This window comes from Sus scrofa, chromosome 6 (genome assembly GCF_000003025.6).
Source record: "Sus scrofa isolate TJ Tabasco breed Duroc chromosome 6, Sscrofa11.1, whole genome shotgun sequence".
Classification (NCBI taxonomy): domain Eukaryota; kingdom Metazoa; phylum Chordata; class Mammalia; order Artiodactyla; family Suidae; genus Sus; species Sus scrofa.
This window is the reverse complement of record NC_010448.4, coordinates 137,863,237-137,886,764: the sequence shown is the minus strand read 5'-3', so window position 1 is coordinate 137,886,764 and position 23,528 is coordinate 137,863,237. Positions and strand designations below refer to the sequence as shown.

Sequence of the window (23,528 nt, the reverse complement as noted above, 5' to 3'; positions counted from 1 at the left end):
TAAGTCATTTGTTACCCCTTAGTTTCTTACTCCAGAAGTCTGTTCCAGTGAAGAGAATGGCTGCTTCACTTCTTAGAGGCTTTATTAAAGTACAGTACTCTGTGGGGCCATCCCCTGAGCTTCACTGAAATATACTTGGCAAACTGCAAGAATATGGCTTGAATTAATCATCTGAGTTGTTCCTTGTTAGCAGACTCAGAACATTTGGGGCTATTTGAGAGAAGAGTTCTGAGAAAGTTAAAAAATACTTCACCTCTGTTCCTCCACTCTTTACTGTTATTGGAGAATCTAGTGATTTTGTGAGAGGAGCATTCTCTAGCTGTGTATGAAGGAGTTATGCGTATCCTTTACCCTTGCTTCCAGCTTCTCTTCTCCTTCCCAGGCTCATCTTCTAAAAGTTCTTTATTGTTCTGTTTCCACCGAAATCCCACTCTTGGGCATATATCTGGACAAAACTTTCCTTAAAAAATACACATGCACCCACATGTTCATTGTAGCTCTATTCACAATAGCCAAGACATGGAAACAACCCTAATGTCCACTGACAGACGATTGGATTAGGACGATGTGGTATATATACACAATGGAATACCACTCAGCCATAAAAAAGAATTAAATAACACCATTTGCAGCAACATGGATGGAACCAGAGACTCTCATACTGAGTGAAGTCAGTCAGAAAGAGAAATACAAGAACCATATGATATCACTTATAACTGGAATCTAATATAAGGCACAAGTGAACCTTTCCACAGAAAAGAAAATCATGGACTTGCAAAATAGACTTGTGGTTGCCAAGGCGGAAGAGGAGGAAGTGGGGTGGTTGGGGAGCTTGGGGTTAATAGATGCAAACTGTTGCCTTTGGAATGGATTAGCAATGAGATCCTGCTGTGTAGCACTGGCAACTATGTCTAGTCACTTATGTTGGAGCATGATAATGTGTGAAAATAGAATGTGTACATGTTAAAAAAAAGAAAAGAAAAAATGCATCTCTAAATGCCTCATTAAACCATGTTACAAGTCACACCTTCATTTACCAATGAAGAACATAATAATCTCACCAGCTTTATAAGATACAGATCCCCAGTTCTTGTTTGAAGAACTGCATAAATGAAAACACTCGGCCTTTTAACTTTCAATAATCAACTCTTTATGATTTGATATGATTTCTCTCTTTTGTCATTTTCTTTATGTATATTTAGCAAATCTGAATAATAAAACACCTCAGTTATTTTCCTTAAATAGTATTTATTCAGTGTTGATCTTAGAACTTCGCCTCTGCTTAGAATGTTTATCTCTGTACTAATCTTTAGCAGGTTATCCTTAACTATCCTAGCACTGTTGAAACAAGAAACAAAAATTTAATTTTAGCAAAACTAAATTTACCAAGGCAATTACCTCAGTTATAAAACACTTTTATACTTATAATTGTTTAAGTATTCATTAGATAAAAGAGGAAATTTAAAATAACTTTAGGTAACACTACACAAGGAACCAGAAATAGAAGATACCTCTAGAAGGGGGATTATGTATCTAGGAAGAGATGAAGAAGACCTACTTTTCACTGTATATCCTTTTGTCACTTTTAAATTGTTTATCAGGAGTTCCCGTAGTGGCACAGCGGAAGTGAATCCGACTAGGAACCATGAGGTTGCGGGTTCGATCCCTGGCCTTGCTCAGTGGGTTAAGGATCTGGTGTTGCCATGAGCTGTGGTGTAGGTCACAGACACGGCTTGGATCCCCCATTGCTGTGGCTGTGGTGTAGGCCAGCAGCTACAGCTCCAATTAGAATCCTAGCCTGGCAACCTCAATATGCCACAGGTGTGGCCCTAAAAAGACAAAAAAGACAAATAAATAAATAAATTGTGTATCAAACACATGTATCACCCTAATCAAAAAAATTAATTTTTAAAACAGAAAATTATTTGAGTATTGATTTGGCATATCTTAGAAACAGAAATAACCTGAGATGTAACATCAACTATCGACCATTAAAATGGATGCAGTAGGAAGTGAAATAAACTTAATTTAATAGAAATTAAACTACAAACTATATGGATATAAAGATATTAGGGATGTACCACAAGTAAAATCTCTTAATTGGGACATAGATTTACCTACTCATCTTGGTTGAAGGACTGGTCATTGATGACTTAAATAAAAAATGTAGAAAACAAGGCATCTCCATCATAAACATTTTTTTACTTATTTATTTTGGCAATTATTTTCAGGTTTCAGAGGAAAACAATAAATGCAACAACATATTTTCTGTAAGTAATATCAAGCATTATAGTACTAGTATTCCATTGGTAAATCTTTACTGTGAAATGGGAGGTCTTTACTTACTTTAGAAAGAAAATTAACAGTTTGTGAGATGGTATAATAAGAGATGGTGCATTTTTGTGACTTGTCGAAAGTAAAGATGTATAGGAATCCAACACATTATTGAATGAATGAGTGAAAGTGTTACTTGAACAGACATTAACATATTATAGCCATACTTAAAAATGTATAAAATGTGTACCTCTGTTCTCAAATTATTCAGCAAAATAGGGAATTCCAACCATTTGTCTAGAGCCTGAAGTAGTATATGAATTGCTCAGTCTTTCCTGTAAACATTTGCTATGACATTTTATTGTACAAGCTATTTATACTACAACAAAGCATTACTAGTGATAGGGTCGCTATTACTAATTTTAAAGGGGACTTAAGATTTTTAGGGTTTTAAAGATAAAACTAAATGTTTCCTAATGTTTATTGATTTGCATTTACTGAATACAGTCTCTGTGCAATCCCATTTAAATCTGAACCCATGTGTATACCAGTTCAGATGTGTTTAGCTGCAAATACCAGAAAATGTATTCCAGAAAGAGTGGCTTAAATTCCAAAGAATTTATTTCATATAAAAAGTCCTGCAGAATTCCTGTCGTGGCTTAGTGGTTAACGAATCTGACTAGGAACCATGAAGTGGCGGGTTCGATCCCTGGCCTCGCTCAGTGGGTTAAGGATCTGGCGTTGCCGTGAGCTGTGGTGTAGGTTGCAGACGCAGCTCTCCTGCGTTGCTGTGGCTCTGGTGTAGGCCAGTGGCTATGGCTCCGATTTGACCCCTAGCCTGGGAACCTCCATATGCCTCAAGAGTGGCCCAAGAAATGGCAAAAAGACCCCCCCCCCAAAAAAAAAAGTCCTGCAGTTGCAGTCTTGAGCTAGTGTGGTGTGTTATTCAGTGATGGCATTAGAGACCTGACTCACTTCCTTTTTCTGCCCCCTATATCCTTAGCTTGTAGACGGTTATCTCCATGTTTATACTTTATGTCACAAATTGACTGCTGCACTCAAGACACCTGAATCTCTTCAATAAAGTTTTGTCTTTTTATTCTGAAAAGAAGGTCCCTGGAGTTCTCCAATGGCTCAGCAGGTTAAGGATCTGGCATTGTCACTGCTGTGGCTTTGGTTACTGCTATGGTGCAGGTTCAACCCCTGGTCTGGGAAATTCCACAAGTCATGACCGCCCCCCGCCCTCCCTTGCAAAAGAAGGTGCCTCTTGGCAAACTTCCCCTTGAACTCAATGGGTAGCATTATGTCTCAGGGCCATTCCTGTCCAGAAGGCGGTTAGATAAAGTGAGTGACTTTTCAACTTTTATAATAGAAGAAGCAAAAGAGAGGATAGTTTGGAATGGATGATCAGGGAGACAAATTACAGAATATACCACAGCTACTAGTGAGATTTATTTAAATAATCATAAAAAATAATAAGATTTTCCTATTCCAATAATTTTTAGTCAACCCAAATGGATTACACGAAAGAATGTATATTTTTCTCTGTGACTATTATTAAATATTAAACATATTTTGTAAGACTAACATAGGAAAACTGAATATTGTATATTCGCGTGGAATTCAAGACGTCAAACTGAGATTCATTTCCCAGCAAAGCATATTCTAGAGCTGTTATCAATAATAGCAAAATAGGAAGTTATCACACCTTATCTCTGAATAATTTTACATTTCATATTTAATCAATTAAATAATTCTTAGTATTCATGTCCAGTGGAATGGAGTTTGAAATTTAAATCCAGCCGTATAAATAAACAGATACCATTGCAGTTATCCTTAACTATTGAAATACAAATCTTCCTTAATGTATATCTTTTTAAAATCATTAGACATAAAAAGTATCATAATACTATACCAGTAAGTCTCTTTCACTTCAGCATGAAATACTCAAAACAGCTTCATAAATCTGGGATTCATTAGGCAATTATTCCTAATTTTGTACAGAAATTGTCCCTTTTTTTATAACAAAGTATTACAATGAAGCATACATAATGGGTCTCAGTTCCCACTACTATCCTCTTTCCTACAATTATGAGATGAAAGTTCATGAAGGACCCCTATTTTCACCCAGATGTATGTCCTGCCTACCAAAAACCTCCCTCACAATTTTTTCTTTTTTTCTTTTTATGGCTGCTCCTATGACATATGGAAGTTTCCAGGCTAGGGGTTCAATCAGAGCTGCAGCTGAGGCCTACAGCACAGCCATGGTAACGCTGGATCCGACCCACGTCTTAACCCACTGAGTGAGGCCTAAGATTGAACCCATATCCTCAAAGAGACAACACTGGGTCCTTGACCCAGTGAACCACAACAAACTCCCCTAGCAGTTTTTCAATGGCTATTTGTTACGAGTCTGCTATTTGCTACTAAGGTGAGATGTATGCATGCATGTTTGTGTGTGCATGTATGCGTGTGTGTGAGAGAGAGAGGGTGAGGGGAGGATAAACCAAGGCTGTTAGGGGGAGGAGATATAAGATATAAAGCAAAAAATATGTGTATATAAATATATGATCCTAGCCCTCAAATACTCTAGTTTCATGATTTAAAAAGAGAGATTAAATGCTCTAAAAGATTAACTTGCAAAAACGAATGCACTTTAAAATGTAGAGGTAAAAATAAGTACTCCAAGTAGGAAGGATCTAGATGGCTAGAGTAGGAAAATCTCAGTGTGAGAGTATGTGAGACACTTTAATCACAGGGGATGATTAAAGGTTTTAATTATGGAGAAGATTTTGACTGCACGGGAAGAGAGACTCATTCAAGGCAAAAGGAAGTACAAGAACAAAGGTGCAAAACTAAATATGGCTCATGGGGATGATATGGCAGCCAGGCTGGCTAGAATCCTTATTGGTAGAAATTATGAAACATACCTGATTAGTATTACTAAACCAAAAAAATTTAACTCATCCTTTTTTTTCATAATATTTATTTGATACCTATTCTGTACCAGACACTGTAGCACATGCTGTAAATACAATGGTGAGCCAGATGGACAAGGTGGCTTCTCTCAGGAAGCTCATAATTTAGTGTGGGAAGCTGGCAATAAATAAGTAAGGAGCAGCAAATAAAATAATGACAGATTTGCGACAGAAAATCAAATAAATGCAAATAAAATAGTGACAGAAGTTTTAGGAAGAAAACAAACACGATACTAAGAAAGAGTAGGGAAACACTTTTTAAAAAGGTGGTAGGTACCAAACTTTTTTGATCAAAACTCATATGGAACCATGAAAGACCTTAAATGGTCAAAGCAATCTTGAGGAAGAAGAACAAAGCTGTTGCAGCAACATGGATGCAACTAGATTCTCATATTAAGTGAAGTGAATCAGAAAGAGAGAGACAAATACCATATGATATTACTTATATGTGGAATCTAAAATGTGGCACAAATGAACCTATCTACAAAACAGAAACAGACTCACATACAAAGAGAACAGACTTGTGGTTGCCAAGGGGGAGGGGATGGGATGGATGGGAAGTTTGGGGTTAGTAGAATGGATAAGTAATGAGGTCCTACTGTATCCCATATGTAATTATATCCAATATCTGTGAAAGAACATGACGGAAGATAATCTGAGAAAAGAATGTATATATGTATGTGTATGACTAGGTCACAGCAGAAATTGACACAACACTGTAAATCAACTATACTTTAATAAAAAAATTTAAAAATCAACCAAAAATTTTAAGAAAGAAGAACAAAACTGGAGGAATTATACTTCCTGACTTCAAACTATACTATTACGAAGCAATAGTAATCAAAGCATTATGGTATTGGCAGAGTTCCCATTGTGGCTCAGTGGAAATGAATGTGGACAGCATCCATAAGGACTTGGGTTCCATCCCTGGTCCTGGTCAGTGAGTTAAGGATCAAGCATTGCCGTGAACTGTGGTGTAGGTCGCAGACGTGGCTCAGATCCTGTGTTGCTGTGGCTGTGGCATAGGCCAGCAGCTACAGTTCCAGTTCGACCCCTGGCTTGGGAACCCCCATTTACCACAGGTGAAGCCCTAAAAATAGGCATAAAAATAGGCATATACTAAGTGGAGCAGAATTGAAAGCCCAGAAATAACCCTCTGTATATATGACAACAAATATTTGATAAGAGAGCCAAGACCACCAGGTGAGGAAAAAAAAACAGCCTCTTCAATGAATGGCACTGGGGAAATGGGAAAACATTACACAAAAAAGTGAAATTCAACCCCTACCTTACACCACTCACAAAAAAAAAAAAAAAATCAGTTCAAAATGGATTAAAAACTTAAATGTAAGACCCAAAACTGTAAAATTCCTAGAAGAAAACATAAGGAAAACAGATCCTTGACACTGGTCTTAGCAACAATTTTTTAAGCTATAACACCAAAAGTACGAGCAACAAAGGCAAAAATAAATGGAACTACATTATACTAAAAAGCTTCCCCACAGCAAAGGAAACCATCAACAAGATGAAAAGGCAACCTACAGAATGGGAGAAAATACTCGCAAACCATGTAGCTGATATAAGGCTAATATCCAAAAAATATAAAGAACTTTAGAAGTTCCCTGGTGGTTCATCAGGTTAAGGGTATGGTGTTGTCACTGCTGTGGCTTGGGCCACTGGTATGGATTTGATTGCTGGCCCAGGAACTTCCACATGCCATGTGTGTGGCCAAAAACAAAAAAGAACTTGTATAATTCAAAAGCAAAATCAGATAATCTAATTAACAAATGAGCAGAGGATCTATGTGGACATTTTCCCAAAGAAGACACACAGATGGTCAACACATATGTGAAATCATGTTTAACATCACTGATCATTAGGGAAATGCAAACCAAAATTATGATGAGTCATCACTTCATACCCATTTGAATGTCTACCATCAAAAAAAAAAAACAAATGTTGCCAAGAATTTGGAGAATAGCGACCCCTTGTGCACTACTGGTGGGATGTAAATTGGTACAGCCACTATGGAAATGGGCGTGCCTCAAAATATTAAAAATAGCACTACCATATGATTCAGAAATCTTACTTCTGGGTATGTATCCAAAGGAAATGAGACAGAACCTTGAGGAGTTATCTGCACCCTCATGATCATTGCCGTATGTATGATTCATGGCAATAACCTGGAAATAACCTGTCTGTTTACAAATGAAGGGATAAAGAGATGGTATAATTATATACAAAGGAATGTTATTCAGCCATCGGAAAGGAGGAAAACCTGCCATTTGCTGCAACATGGATGGAGCTTGAGGACATCATGCCAAGCAAGTTAAGTCAGATAGAGTAAGACAAATACTGTATGCTGTCACTACATATGGAACCAAAAAAAAACCAAAAAACCAAAAAGGTGAACCCTTGGAAATCAAGTAGAATGATGGTTAATGAGGGCTAGGAGAAATGGGGAGATTTGGTCAAAGAGTATAAACTTGAAGTTAGAAAATTAAAAAGTTCTGCAGATATATAGCATAGTGATTATAGTCAACAATACTGCATTATATACTTCAAAGTTTCTAAAAGACTAGTCTTAAATGTTCTCATCACAAAAAAGAAATGGTAATTTATGCGACAGGATGGGGTGTGTTAGCTAACACTACAGTGGTAATCATTTTTAACATTTCAGTGCATCAAATCAATACATTAAACTTATACAATGTCATATATCAATCATATCCCAATAAAGCTAGATTAAAAAAATTAAGAGGTGTTAGGAGTTGTGTTGCCTTAGGCAAAAAAAAAAAAAAAAAAAAAAATACGCAGAGGTCCTGAGGGCAAGTGAGACCAGAGTTTCCTTGGGAGCTGAAAGATGGTCAATGTGAACAAAATGCAGCACTCCAAGAGGAGGTTAGTACAGCAGAACCTGAGGACTGGCCCAGTAGACCTCAGTTTGAACTTGTCTGTTAGGGGAATCCACAGTTACAATATTTTAGATGATAAAGGACTTGACTGTTCATGACTTTTTGACATATATTATCTCATTTGGATCCTTATGACAACTGTGTAATTTGTACACATTGTTGTACAAATTAGGTAACTACTAACTACAATTTCAGTTCATACTTCTTGAATAGAGGAGTAATATATCAAAAGCTGTATTTTACATTTCTTTGGCACCAGGATGGAGAACGAACTGGAATGACGTATATGGTGAGTGCAAAAAAGCGAAAACTGGGGATGAAATAAGACGGTGGCAAGAGAAGGGATGAAGCCAGTTCTGCTTCCTCAACATCACCAGCCTTCCATGCACATCTGTTTTCCCGGGTCGCCAGGATATTGTGAAGACAAATGCCACAGTATGGAAGAATTTACAGCCCTACAGAGATTCTTTACAGACTGGAATAGATGTGAATGAATTTCTCCCAAATAGTTAACAGAGGGAGAAAGAGATGCTCACACATCTATAAGCATCAAACCTTTCTCTCTCCCATGGTCTTCAAAGCACTCTGTTCCACTTTTTTATTGTGTCAACTTGATAAAAAGTATTTTTTTCTCTGAGCTTTTGGAGATCAAAGATCTTATTTTTCAGTTTTCTGTTGTGAATGTGGTTAGGTGACACCTGTATTTTCTGTAGTGGACATAAAGAGTTGCTTTATTGTTGGTTTTAATCCCCAAGAGCCATGTCAAAAGAGCACTGGCCTTGAATACCACTAGGTGTGGATATCCACTATTAATAACCCATGTGACAAGTTACTGAATCATGTTGTTTCTAGCTCTTGTCAACTGCATATAAGTGGGCAAAGACAGGGGAAAGGACAAGAAGGCAAAGAGAAAAGTGACAACTGAAGGCAAGACAAAACCAAGAGAAAAATAAGCTGGAAAGAGATTTAAAGAAGGAAAAAAAATGAGAGGAAGGAGTGGGGCACCTGATTAAAAATCAGAAGAATTGACGTAAAGGTTGCAAAGGAAAAAAGGTAAAAGAGAAGAATCAGAAAAACAAGATCAAGAAAAATGCAGAGAAAGTACCATTAGAGTGTAAGGGGAAAAAAAGTATATAGAAGCTATACATAAGAAATTTTACTGAAACCTGAGTTTGGAGAAAATCTAAAAGCAGATACACACTTCCAATTGTAAAAGTAATATTTCATATGTGTGAGAAAGGAGATAATGAGGTGGATATGGTTATGAAATTACCTGAAATTTAATTTCTCTATAGTTTAATATATTTATAGTTTAAGTAATTCTAAGACTAAAATAAAGGTTGTACAATAGAGCAAAGTTTAAGGACATCTATTCTCTGAATCTATTGTTCTTACAACATTCAAACATTTATTTATTTATTTATTTCTTGTCTTTTTGCTATTTCTCTGGGCCGCTCCCGTGGCATATGGAGATTCCCAGGCTAGGGGTCGAATCGGAGCTATAGCCACTGGCCCACACCAGAGCCACAGCAACGCAGGATCCGAGCCGTGTCTGCAACCTACATCACAGCTCATGGCAATGCCAGATCGTTAACCCACTGAGCAAGGGCAGGGACCGAACCCGCAACCTCATGGTTCCTAGTCGGATTCGTTAACCACTGCGCCACGACGGGAACTCCCAAACATTTATTGTTAATTCCTTTTAAATACAACTATTATTTGTCAACTACCTAAAAGCCACTCAACAGACCAAATGTGTCTCTTTCTGCCTCTCCTATTAATACACTTGGAGAATCTACTAAAACTTCATGCCTGTGCAGCTTGGTCTCAGAAGATCCACAGTTAGGAGACCCTCCAATCTAATGCTGATTAATGCAGGATAACAGGAACCATGTCAGTATCATCATTCATACTTTGCTGCTGTGTTTAGCAGCTGTATGTATATATGTATGTATGTATTTATTTATTTTGCTTTTTAGGGCCGCACCCATGGCATATGAAGATTCCCAGACTAGAGGTCTAATTGGAGCTATAGCTGCCAGCCTACACCACAGCTCACGGCAACACCAGATCCTTAAGCCACTGAGCGAGGCCAGGGATGGAACCTGCAACCTCATGTTTCCTAGTTGGATTTGATTCTCCTGCGCCACAACAGGAACTCCATCAGCAGCTGTTTATTTTTAAAGCTGAAAGATTTTCAGACTTTCACTCTTGCTACATCTTTTAGTTACTGGGTAAATGTGCCACAGTGTGTGGGGAAGCAGCTTGGCTTTAGATTTTAACTGACTCTGGGGTTGCTGTAGGGGCAATAACAGCAGCTGAGATACTGCCTAAAGACTTACAAAGGCCAGAATGAAATATCCTGTGCACAAAAAGGACTTGCATTTACTTTAACTAGTGCAAGTAATTGGGCAGATAACTAAGGAATCCTGAGGCTGTCTTAAGGTATTATCAAAGAACTCTGAACCATCCTTGACTCTTGATCATCACATCTGTTGAGCTCAGTGGTAGCTTTTCAGAATTTTGATCCATCCAATGTATCTTAAATTTATACAGCAAATTAATGATTGCTTCCTTTTAGTGTTCACTAGCAGCTTCTATAGAAGAATTAAGTCTTAATTTTAAGTAGTTGAACTGCAGCTTTTAGTCATTCTTCCCTGCCTCTTCATGCTGCAGAGGCAAAGACACTCAAAATATAGTTTCCTCTCAATCTAGGCTTTCTCCTTGAGGTAAAGATTGCCTTGAGAATTTCAGTTGGGGAATTTATGCTTCATCTAAAGTTAACACATGGCAAGTCTCTCAACATCCATTTACCTTAGTTTCCAACATCCCTTTAACTTATTTCTATCCACAACACAGCATTGAATGTAGAAGATGCATTATGCAACATCTGTAAAGCATATAGAACTCCCCAGAGAAAAGGATGAGTTTGGAGTGTGTATATGTGAATGTGTGTTTAGAAAGGCAAAAGGAGAAGCATGAGACAGGAACTTTGACATAGCTAGAACTATATATGATTACAGCCATTATGTATAATACTGCATGCAAAAGTTTAAATTTTTAAAAAATCCTTAGGACTGAAATATCTACATTTCTCTAACATCTAGGGTCTGAAGTTTTCCCAGCAATTTTTAATATTGGTTCTCCCTTTACTAAGCTGAACATTATGATACCTGATATATTCTCAGGGTATCTCCAAACATAAATTTCCCAGAAAACTATAGTAATTATTAATGACTCTATCCTCAAAAATCCTCTCTTACTTGGTCTCCCAGGAAAATTCTTTCAAATGCATACCTCTCCCAACTTTTCTGCACCTTCTCAGTCTTATAAATGGTCTGTTCTTTCTCTGCCTTCATTTTAACATTGGCATAATATCAGGGTCCTCTTCTGATCTTTCAAATCTATCTGCTAATCTAAGGGGATCTCATCTTTATCCTGGTGTCCAAACCTTCAGCCACAAACAGATTAAACTTTTTCCTGAATGCTAACCCCTTTTTTTAAAATTCAAATGTTCAGAATTGAATTTATTATCTATTGTTCCCAGAGGTCCAAACCTTTGCTCTTTTCCTTGTCTATTTCTGTCTACCATCCACTCTTTTGCTCAAACTGCAAATCCTGCCATTCTCAACTCCTCTCTCATCCTCCACATCTACTTGATTGACAAGTCCTAAAATTCTCCATCCTACAACATTCCGTTTCTTTCTCTCCAATCTTACTGTCACTGTCTAGGCTGAAGCCTCATTATCTCTTATCTGGACTGATACCACAACCCCCAAACAGAATCCTGCTCTCTCTGACCCATCATTCACACTTTATAAAATATAGAACTTGACATATAAATCCATTGGTCAAAACCTTTTACGATTCCCAATTGCTTACAAATAAAATCCAGACTCCTTAATCTGGCACTTATTAAGATGCTCAAAATTACCTCCTCTCATCTATATACTCTCACAAATAACCTTTGCTCTTTCAAATCTTAGTGGTTTTGTATTGGGTTGAACCATCTGGAATTGCTGCTATTTAACTGATTTTGACATTAAAAATGGCAATTTCATATGGCTCAAATAATAATGCTTTTTCCTCTGCCTTGAATGCTTCTTCACCCTCACTACCTGTCAAAACATCAAGACTCAGTTTAAATGTTGCCTCCTTTGGGAAGCAATCATTGGCCACACTAGGCTAACAAATGGGTCCCTGCTCTGTGTTCCCTTACCATTTTGTCATATCTCTGCCACAGCACTGTGTTTTAATTATTTGTACATACTTGTTTCTGTCACTGGAATGTGGGAAACTTGAGGGTAGAACTCAGGACTTAAATTATCCCTGTACTTCTAATTCAATGTTTAATTGGGAATCAATAAATATTTGCTGAATGAAAGAATGTTTATACAAAGGAGCTGATAAATTTGTTGGATTAAAATTGGAGGAGGATTAGTATTATGATTTAAAATATCATAGAATTCTTTTTTCCTCTTTTTATATCACTTTCTGCTTTTGCTTCTTACTGGCTATGTATTTGTTATTACCAGAAGGATTTAATATGGCTATGAGAAAAATGTTTATACACTACCAGAGCATATGGTCACAATGAGACCCGTTATGCATACGTAACCCGCACAAAAGCAGAAGTATAATATTCAAACAGTAAAACTCCAGGAGGCAGCAAGCAGGCAGAGGCAGCAGCCACAAGGTAGATGATTCCTAAGCCAACCCTAAGATTGTCCCTGGTAACATTCAAACCAAAATTGTTTTCTACCCACCAAAAGCCATGTGGATCAATGAAACCCCTCCCTGAAAATGCTTGGAGGACACTAATAGAAACTGCAAAATGTTCAGGGGCCATGTTATAGCAGACATTTTTGCAGAGCTTGTTTATGTTGGAAGAAGTTGTACCTCCAGCATTTTATAAATTTGTGAAATTAGTCGTTAAGAAAAGAAAATCCCAAGAGCAACAGAAATAGAAAAGATGAAGACTGTGTTTTAAAGACTGGACTTTTACTCTATATGACTAGGATATTATTTTTTTAAAAGTAAGATTTTAGGAGTTCCCATCATGGTTCATTGGAAATTGGAACACAGGTTCAATCCCTGGCCTCACTCATTGGGTTAAAGGATCCAGTGTTGCCGTGAGCTGTAGTGTAGGTCACAGATGCAGCTTGGATCTGGCATTGCTGTGGCTGTGGTGTAGGCTAACAGCTACAGCTCTGATTCAACCCCTAGCCCTGGGGATCTCCATATGCTGTGGGTGCAGCCCTAAAAAGGCAAAAATAAATAAATAAATAAAGTAAGATTTTAGACTGAGAGACTGACTGAATGCTCCAATTTTCCAATCGTCCCTAATGTCTACTTAGCTTGGACTAATCTAGGTAATAGATAGGATGTGCAAATCAAAAGCAGATTGGTGGGAGATCCAAGAAAGAGCAGGACCACAGCAGGGCTTAGATGTTGGAAGTACTCAAACCAGAACTAGGACAGACTCTGCCCCAAACATTTTCCCCGACCCATTAGCGAAAGCAATGGTGAATTAATGCCAGAATCTCGCTGTTCTCATGCCTACATATTACTGGTTGCTGAAATTGAGAAAATCAGTTGGAAAATTATACAGAGTAAATTCCTTAGTTGTGTTCAGTCACTTATTCGCAATTAACATTTCTGTGGTTGTCATAAAACCCCCTTCACACACAACTAAGAATCAATTCTTAAACAAGGGAGATGCATCCATCATTTAAAAACCCTGTCCCAGTAGACAAAGTGAATATCCCAGGTGTCTTAGCTCCAGATTCTAGAAGAAAATAACACAGATGATGACTTAAAACAGCAGACATTTTATTTCATTCTGGAGGTTGGGAAGTCTCAGATCACAGTTCCAGCAAGGTCAGGTTTTCTGAATCTTCACATGGCAGAGAGAGAGGAAAAGAAAGAGAACTATTCTCTCCTTATAAGGTTAATGATCCCATCATGAGGAATCTGCCCTAAAACCTCCTCTGAACCTGATTATCTCCAAAGGCCCTACATCTCCAAACACCCTTGTGAAGATAGGGTTTCAGCATGTGTGTTTGGAGGGACACAAAAGTTCAGCCCATAACAGGAGGTAAGTGTCATTTCACATAGCGCAGTCCAGAATAGAACATATCTCAGTTTGGGTGTGGCACCCCCTTTTATACATAAACCTCTTTCTAGAAACAGAGCTGAATGAGGTCGTTTAAATCTGGCACATAGACTACAAGTAAAATGCTTAAACATTCAACTTTTGTGAGTATGTATTTAACATGAAGCAAGATGATCCGGTTCATTTTCTCCAAAAGCAGAGATAAATAAGTCACTAAAATGGAGTTTGATGACAGGCACACATGGATTTCATATAGTGACCTGAGGCTTTATGTCCTTGAATCTCAAATAAATCCTGCAAGAGACAAAAGAATGCCTGATAGAAATGCCAGGTTATCTAGACTCTCTTCTGCCGTTCAATACAGAAGCATTACCCTTGGCTACCTCTTAAATATTCTACTCTAAGCTTCATCTTTGGTCCAGAGCTTTTGGCCAGCATCAGACTTTGTGGCTCCTTTGTTGCATGGTCTCCTTGGTATTCTTGGCAGCTGTCTTAGATGGAGAGGCGAGCACCAGAATAAAGGGAAGGACAAAAGCCTGCTTCCTATTCTTTAGCATTCTTCATCCCAAATATCCAGTCCACATCCCACCCCGCAACACGTATCTCCCCGTCCCTTATTTTCCAGGCCTTTCTGGATCTGAAAGTCTTCAGAAATGTGTGCTTAGTTGACAAAAGAACATTAAGACTGTCAAATTAGAAGGCCCCCACAAAAATCTAGCCAAACTGACATTCAGATGCTAGGTTGGTAAACATTGCATTATGTTGATTTTTATTTAGCTCCGTATAATTCTGTAGAGACTACTATGTGCTTTGGGATGCATTAATATTTGTACAAAAAAAAAAAAAGTAATCTTTTCTTCCCCTCTCTACGCCCAATCCCTGGGCAAAAACATGCTCTCTGAATACATAAGCAGCAGTCAGGAAATAGTATTTGTTCTAGATGCCAAATCAACTCAAAGGATAGAAAAATTTATAAACATAATCCCAGACTCACTCTTGGAATTTGCTATTAAGCTTTTTTAGTTTTGTTTTATTTGCAGCATAGACTTCATCAGCATCTTTCTATTTTCTCAGAGCTGATATACTAAAAGGTAAAGAAAATTCTTAGCTTTATTAAAATATTTTATTATCGATTTATTTAAATCTTTACCAATTCTTCTAAAAGTAGTGAGAGAAAAAGATCTTAGGCTCAAGATCCAAAATCCACATTTTATTCTCCTGAATTTTATTCTATAGACCCCAATAGAGGTAAGCCTACTAATACATTCTTGTCCCCTGCTAACATCCTTCTGGCAAGGAGAGACAAAGGGGTGTGGGTTTAACTCTAATAATGGGTTCAGTCTGGGGCTGTCTTGGATTATGCATGTCCTTGCTTTCTTACATTAGCATGGATCACAGGGAATGGAAGGTAAAATGGTTAATATCACAAGAAGTTTAGTGGAAGACTTCAAAATATAACAGGAAAAATAATGCATTCTAGAAAAGTAAAGAAGAAAGACAAAATAATGGAAACAGAAGATAAAATAAATTACATGTGGAAAACACTTTGAAGTTTTCTCATTTCATCTTCCTAATAAGTGGGTTAAATGCTTGGCTTTAGCGCCTGAGTTGAAAAACTCTTCTCCTCCCCTCCCCTATATCCTTTTAATCTGATCTTTTTCAAAGGTTTTAGACCCTCTAGCCTAGAGGATGAGATTAATTACTTATAAACAGAAAAAGAAATTACATTATTTGGAATTCAAATATTCTGGAAAGTCAAGAATGTATGGCAGCTAAGTCTCAAGTGGAATAGGGTTTATACAGACACTTGTATTTAAATTTAGGAAAAGCTACCCAACAGCAGCCTCAAAAAGAAGAAATTAATCTTTGAAAAAATAATATGGAATGCTAGCAAGTTATATCTGACTAGCAAAAACAAACAAACAAACAAACAAAAAAACAAAAAAATCCAGGAGTTCCCGTCATGGATTAGTGGTTAACAAATCCGAGATCCGAGTAGGAACCATGAGTTGCGGCTTTGATCCACATCTTCAATTCCTGGCTTCGCTCAGGGGGTTAAGGATCTGGCCTTGCCATGAGCTGTGGTGTAGGTCACAAACGCGGCTCGGATCCCCCGTTGCTGTGACTCTGGCGTAGGCTGGAGTAGGCTGGCGGCTACAGCTCTGATTAGACCCCTAGCCTGGGAACCTCCATATGCCTGTGGGTACAGCCCTAGAAAAGACAAAAAGACCAAAAAAAATAAAAAATTCCATAAGAGCAATCAAAGAAATCCATAGAAAGAAAATTGAACAATAAAAGACAAGGGAATTCTTCGTGAAAAACCTGGAAATGAAACATACTTTAAAAACATGATTTTATAATTCATTTGCCCTGTAGCAAATATCCAAATTATGTGATGTCTTTAGGGACGGAATACAATATGACATTAATTTCTATGAAGAAATACCCATGTTTTGTGCTCCACAAAGACTTAACATAACTAAAGAAAAATCCAAAGATACATACTTATTTTTTTCTTGTAAGTCGAGGGAGGTCAAATCCATTCTATGTGCCTAAGGATGTAAGTTCATCTTTAAGTTATAGCCCAAAGTCCTGAATATTAACAGTTGTCACCTTTCCCTGATGAAAGCAATATTGTGAATGACAAATAGATTATTCATTAGATACAATGGATCATTTAATTATATGTGTGAGTCCCTAACTGCTTAATATTAGAGAAGGATGTGACCTAAATAATGGTTTTGGTTAGGTGACCTTGTACTTAAGGGTCTCTTTCTGTCCAATTACCAGGCAAGCGTTTCAAATGGACTCAGAGATTTAATTCACAAGTCCCTTAAGAGCATTCTTGTAAAAGATTGGGACAGCCCAAATAAGTTAGTGATACATGACCTTGTTTCAGAAAATTAGGCTGGGATTCTAAGCGAGTGTGCTTATTCATCTTTGTTAGATTGCTGTAGTAAGGCAAAAAAAAAAAAAGAAATATGGATATATTTATCATAAATATGTGGTAAAATGACAATTACAATTTAGTATCACTACAATAAAATGCTTATGTATATTTTTATGATATCAAAGAAGGCATTTATTTCTCAGAACTCTGTATATAGTTATAGATACTGAACTGTAATGAAGAAAGTTCACTTGCTTTTATTTATTGGCATTTCCTTTCTAGTGAATACATGCTCCATTCCAAAAGTTTACTTTTTTTCATTTCATCATCTTAAGAACTAACAAATACTTTCTACAAATAACTAATACGACCATTGAATTATCTGAAGGGAAAAAGCCAGAGAGAAACAATATTATATAGAGGGTATTACAGCCCCAAATGTATGACAAATTCCTATATTCCCAATGAAAAGATTAAAAAAAGATGGCCAGGGTTCAATCAAAATATATTAAAGTAGATGAAATACTCAAAGATCTACTTATTTATTTGACTTATAAGTTTATTTACACATGTAGTTGTAGAATCATACATTATATAAAACAGTGACTTTTTCCTTTTAAATTTCATGAAAAAAATTTTAAGAATAATTGATTTACAATTTATTTTAGTTTCAGGTGCACAACATAGTGCTTGGATATACACTATAAAATGATCACAGCTATGAGTCTAGTTACCATGTATCACCAACAAAGTTATTACAATATTACTGACGACATTTGCTATGCTACACATTACATCCCCATGACTTATTTATTTTATAACTGTAAGTTTGTAGCTTTTAATCCCTCTTCACCTATTCCACCCATTCCTCCACCCCACTTACCTCTGGCATCCATCAATTTGTTCTCTGTAGTTATGATTCTGTTTCTATTTTGTTATGTCTATTTGTTTTTTGTATTCCACATATAAATGAAACCGTACAGTATTTGTCTTTTTCTATACAATTTATTTCATTAAGTATAACACTCTCTAGGTCATAAGTCATACATATTATTGCAAATGGCAAGATTTCATTCTATTTTTATGCTGAGTAATGTAACATTATTTATACATATAATACCACATCTTCTTTATCCAGTCATCTATCAGTGGGCATTTAGGTTGCTTTCAAATTTTGGCTATTGTAAATAACACTGCAGTGAACACTGAGATGTATATATCTTTTTGAATTAGTGCTTTCATTATTTTTTAGATAAACACACAGCACTGGAATTGCTGGATTGTATGGTAGTTTTAGTTTTAACTTCTTGAGGAAACTTTACAATTTTCCATAGTGGCTATATCAATTTACATTCCCACCAACAGTGCAAAAGGTATTCCCTTTTATCCACAACTTTGCTAACACTGATTTATTGTCTTTTTGATAATATCCAGTCTCGTGGGTGTGAGATAATATCAATATCTCATTGTGATTTTGATTTGCATTTCCCAAATTATTAGCCATGTTGAGCATCTATTCATGTGCCTTTTGACCGTCTCCATGTCTCCTTTGCAGAAATGTATTTCAGGTCTTTTCTCCATTTTTTCATTGGGTTGTTTGGGATTTTTTGCTGTTGAATTGTATGAATAGTTTATATATGTAGGAAATCAAACACTTATGGGATATACCATTGGAAATACCTTCTTCCATTCAGTAGGCTGGGTTTTGTTGTTGTTGTTGTTGTTATGATGATAGTTTCCTTTGCTGTGCAAATCTTTTTAGTTTGATGTGGTCCCATTTGTTTAGTTTTGCTTTTGTTGCCATTACCTGAGGAGAGAGCAGTAACTTATTGCTAAGGTTACTGTCAAAGAGCTTATTGCTTTTTTTTTCTTAGGTAAGAAACAGACTTATTGAAAGAGAGTGTGGGTCATTTCAGAAGGTGAGAGGGACTTGAAAATACACATTCCATAGACAGAATGTGGTCTGTTTCAAAAGGCAAAAGAGTGGCCAAGCGCTTACCAATTGTTTTCTTTTAAGAGTTTTATCGTTTCAGGTCATTTATTTTAGTACTTTATCCACTTTGAGTTCATTTTTGTATATGATGTGAGAAAAAAATGTATAGTTTGATTTCGCTTTCATATAGCTATCCAGTTTTTCCAACAAGATTTACTGAAGAGATGTCTTTTCTCTGTTGTATACTCTGGCATCTTTTGTCATAGATTAATTGACCATGTAAAGGTAGTTTTATTTCTGAGGGCTCTTTTCCATTCCATTGATCCATATGTCTGATTTTGTGCCAGCACATACTGTATCAAATACTACAGCTTTATAGTATAGTTCTCTGGTATAGAAACCAGAGAATATGATATCATGATACTTTGGTGATTCTTCCTCAAGATTACTTTGGCTATTTGGGGTCTTGTCTGCCATATGAATTTTAGAATTATTATGGAAAGGGACTGCTCTAAATCTGTACATGATCATTTTAATGTATTGTTGTAGTAAGTTTGATAATTTTTCTGAGGATTTCTACATGTATGTTTATCAGGGATATTGGCCTATAATATTCTCGTGTGTTTGTGTGTGTGTGTGTTACTGTCTGGTTTTGGTATCAGGGTAATGTTGGTCTTGTAAATGAGTTTAGAATTGTTCCCTTTTCTTCAATTTTCTGGAATAGTTTGAGAATAATAGATATTAACTCTTCAATTGTTTCACAAAATTCCCCTGTGAAGCCATTTAGTCCTGGGACTTTTTTATTACTGATTCAATATCATTGCCAGTGATTATTCTGTTCATATTTTCTTTTGCTTCCTAGAAATATTATCTTAGAAGTCTTGGAAGATTGTATGTTTCTAGGAATGTATCCATTTCTTCTGGGTTGTCCAATTTGATGGCATATAACTGTTTGTAATATTTCCTATTGACTTTCTGACTGGATGATTTATCCATTGATGTAAGTAAGTAGGGTATTTAACTCCTCTGCTATTATTATATTGCTGTCTATTTCTTTCCTTATGTCTGTTAATATTTGCTTTATATATTTAGGTATGCCTATGTGGGTGCATAAATATTTACAAATATTTATTCTCTTGTTGTATTCACCTCTTTATCATTATGTAATGCCTTCTTTGTCTTTAATTATAGTATTTTTTTAAAGCCTGTTTTGTCTGATATGAGTATTACTACCCCAGATTTCTTGTTTCTATTTGCATGGAGTATCTTTTTCCGTTCCTTCACTTTCACTCTATGTGTATCTTTGGAGCTGAGGTGAGTCTCTTTAGGCAGCCTAGGGATAGGTCTTGTTTTTTATCCATTCAGCCATCCTATGTCTTTTGACTGGAGAATTTAATCCATTCGCAGTTAAAGTAATTATTGATAGTTATATACTTATTGCCATTTTGCTCATTGTTTTCTGGTTTTTTTTTTTTTTTGTAGCCTTTCTCTTTTTCTTTCTTCTTTTCTTCATATCTTTCCCTGTGGTTTAATGATTTTCTTTATGGGAGGAATTGCTCTGTGGGTGGTATGGATTCAGTGTGTCTATGGGAACAATGACTTCGGGGTCTTTTTATTTTGCCATCTTGAACCAGCCCCCAGCAATGACATGTGAAGCCAGATGGCTCTATCATTATTTCAGTATACCAACTTTTCCACTAACGAATTGTGTACATTTACATAGTGACATGCTGTCCCCCAAGTCTCAGCTCCCTAATCTATAAATGGCAGTTAGAAATAAACACCTGTAGGGTTGTTCTGAGATTACATTGTCCTAAAGATCAAATGCTTGATATATATCCTTTGCAAAGAAGTAGTCATCTTATATTTGCATCATAACAGACTTCAACAAATTTATAATGCATGTGTTACATGCTAGACAATGTATTTGGTATTAAAGATATACTCATGAACAAGTCAGACCCATGGATCACTCTTATAGAGCTCATAGCTAGAAAAAAGACTTAATCAAATAATCTCACAAATAAATATATGTGGCATTCCTCCACGTTACAGTCTGGGCTCTTGACCCCATCCACCCAGAGGTTATCCTCAGCATTTTAGTCACATCTATCAAAATTGACCCAACTCTACAGTAAAGTTGAGAAATAACTGTTTGCTGAAGAGTTCATATGGAGGCAGAGAAGAGGAAATACACTGCATGCCATGTGCTAGAAAAATTCCCCAGTGTGTGTTTTTGTTCTTTGTTTGCCGAAGAGTTCATGGGGAGGCAGAGAAGAGGACATACACTATACACCACATGCCAGAAAAATTCTCCAGTGTATGTTTTGCTCTTCTCTCAAAGGTTCTCCTCATCTGCCCACCAGTCTCAACCTTCTTCCTCTTCCTCCACCCATTGCATAGATATGATTTTCCTTCCCCCTTCAGCTTGCTTTCCTGTTCACCAAAAAAAAAAGCACACAAAATACTGCCATAAACTTAACAGTGACTTGTTTACTGTATTTCAGAGAAATACGGAAGAACTCTAGGCGCATAACCTGGAGACCTAGATTCAAACCCCAGCTTTGCCACTGAGATCAGGTACTCCTGGTTAAGCCTTTCCACCTCTCTGTGCCTGCAATCCCAAAACAGAATGCTGAACCAAATAAACTTTAAAGTTCTTTAAAGGTAAAAGAATAATTATTATGATTCTATATCAACAAAATATTAAATGATGCTAAATCTTTTCAATTCTAATATTTAATTCAATGCATATTATGTATGTTTGGACAATTCTTCCTACTTTTACTTCTGCTCCCTTAGATTTGGCTTCATTAGCTCAGTTGCTTAATATTTTAACATCTATGATTATCTGTAAGGTTTAGTTTTCTACAAAATCAGCTAAGCTTATTTTGGATAAAAAAATTTATTGAACTCATTCAGCATGCTAGTATTTCAAAACAGCCAGCAACTGCCATTTCCATTGTCTATTTTTCATGTTTGGCTAAGAAGAGTGAAATTTACTGATGTTTTCCAAACCCAAGCTTTCCTACTGTGCAAAATGAATAGTTAAGCAGAACATTAGCAGAACAGTTTCATTTCTAACTCTAGCAGTGAAGGTTTCCCAGCACTGTGACACAGAAGGATGCACACTTAAAGACAATACATTTATTTAGTGGATATGAACATCTTTTGACTAGAAAAAGAAACAACAATCATCTACAGTACTTGAAATAGCAAGCATCTGTTTTTTCCTAACATATTTCAAAGACTTTGAATTTCCTGATTAGTTGTTATATGAGGACTGTATTTCTGAAAGTTATAATGAGGCAGTTTAAAGATGAGCCTTAAATGATCTTCAAACAAAAATGAAGAAAATTCTCATGCTTTGGTTATGGATGTTTAAAACAGAACCACAAGCTCCATAATATGAACAAATAAAAATAATTCTTTCAACCATTTGCATTTACACCAAAATTTCTCTTAAATAGTGCAAGGGAGAGGGGATGACACAAATGAACAGAACATAGATAAATGAAAATATAGCACTATTGTCATGTAGCATAGCAACAAAATCCATGATGCTATTAAAGAAGGCTGCTTGACAAAGCCAAACATGAAGATTTTAGAAATAATGACATGAAGTATTTGTGTGAGCATCACACAAATGCATGCATACATCACGGAGTAGGTTTAAGAAGTGTATATGCAAACACATCTTTGGGCAACTGCTCCAGGCTGAAGGCTACAGATTTATTTTGGTCATATCAGCCTTTATTCAGAAATTCATAATATAGAAAGGAAAGGATCGTTTTTTTCTCATAAAATTTTATCAAAGGTGAATTGCGTAAATATTTCCAGGTGACAGGGTTTTCTTTTTTTTTCCACCCTAATTCTTTTCTTGCTCCATGGTTTAAAAAATATATATATTATGGGGGAGATAAGTATTCAAGTAAAATGCCAAAGAATGACAATAACAAGGAAAAAAATGTGGATTCTATGAACAGTGAAAGCGGCCTCTCACTTTTTAAAAAATATCAGACAAATATTTATTTTATTGAGTACCAATTATATACCAGACTCTGTACTTGAGAATGAGGATCCAAAGAAAGAAAAGTTTAAAGGAATTCACAATGTAATCATTGGTAAGAACAGATAAACAAGCAAACAAAAAATCTTCAATATGGTCAGGTCAAAAATCGAGTATGTATAAGGTATAAACTATTTAGAGAACACAGAATGGATTCTGCCAGAGAATAAGTACAGGTGAGAGTTAGAAAGGAGACATGGACTTGACCTGTACATGTGAGTAGAAGACAGAGGAGGGTATTAAAAACATATTTCTTCAAATTGTATGAAGAACAATAACATTTTAAGAGTGATATATTTCCTTCAAGACTTCTCTTCAAACTCCTATGACTGCTCTGTATATACTGATGAATTG

At 36.3% G+C, this 23,528-nt stretch overlaps 1 protein-coding gene and 1 long non-coding RNA gene across 8 annotated transcripts in view; one reads left to right on the top strand and one right to left on the bottom strand.

The window, feature by feature from the left end:
* SLC44A5 (solute carrier family 44 member 5) overlaps positions 1-23,528 on the bottom strand; it is a 414,235-nt gene that overhangs the window by 122,766 nt on the left and 267,941 nt on the right. The gene's annotated exons all lie outside the window — the stretch shown is intronic.
* LOC110261206 overlaps positions 1-23,528 on the top strand; it is a 53,764-nt gene that overhangs the window by 25,095 nt on the left and 5,141 nt on the right. Inside the window, exon 2 of the long non-coding RNA XR_002345139.1 lies at positions 21,613-21,772. This is a non-coding gene — a long non-coding RNA (uncharacterized LOC110261206). The remainder of the gene's footprint in view (positions 1-21,612; positions 21,773-23,528) is intronic.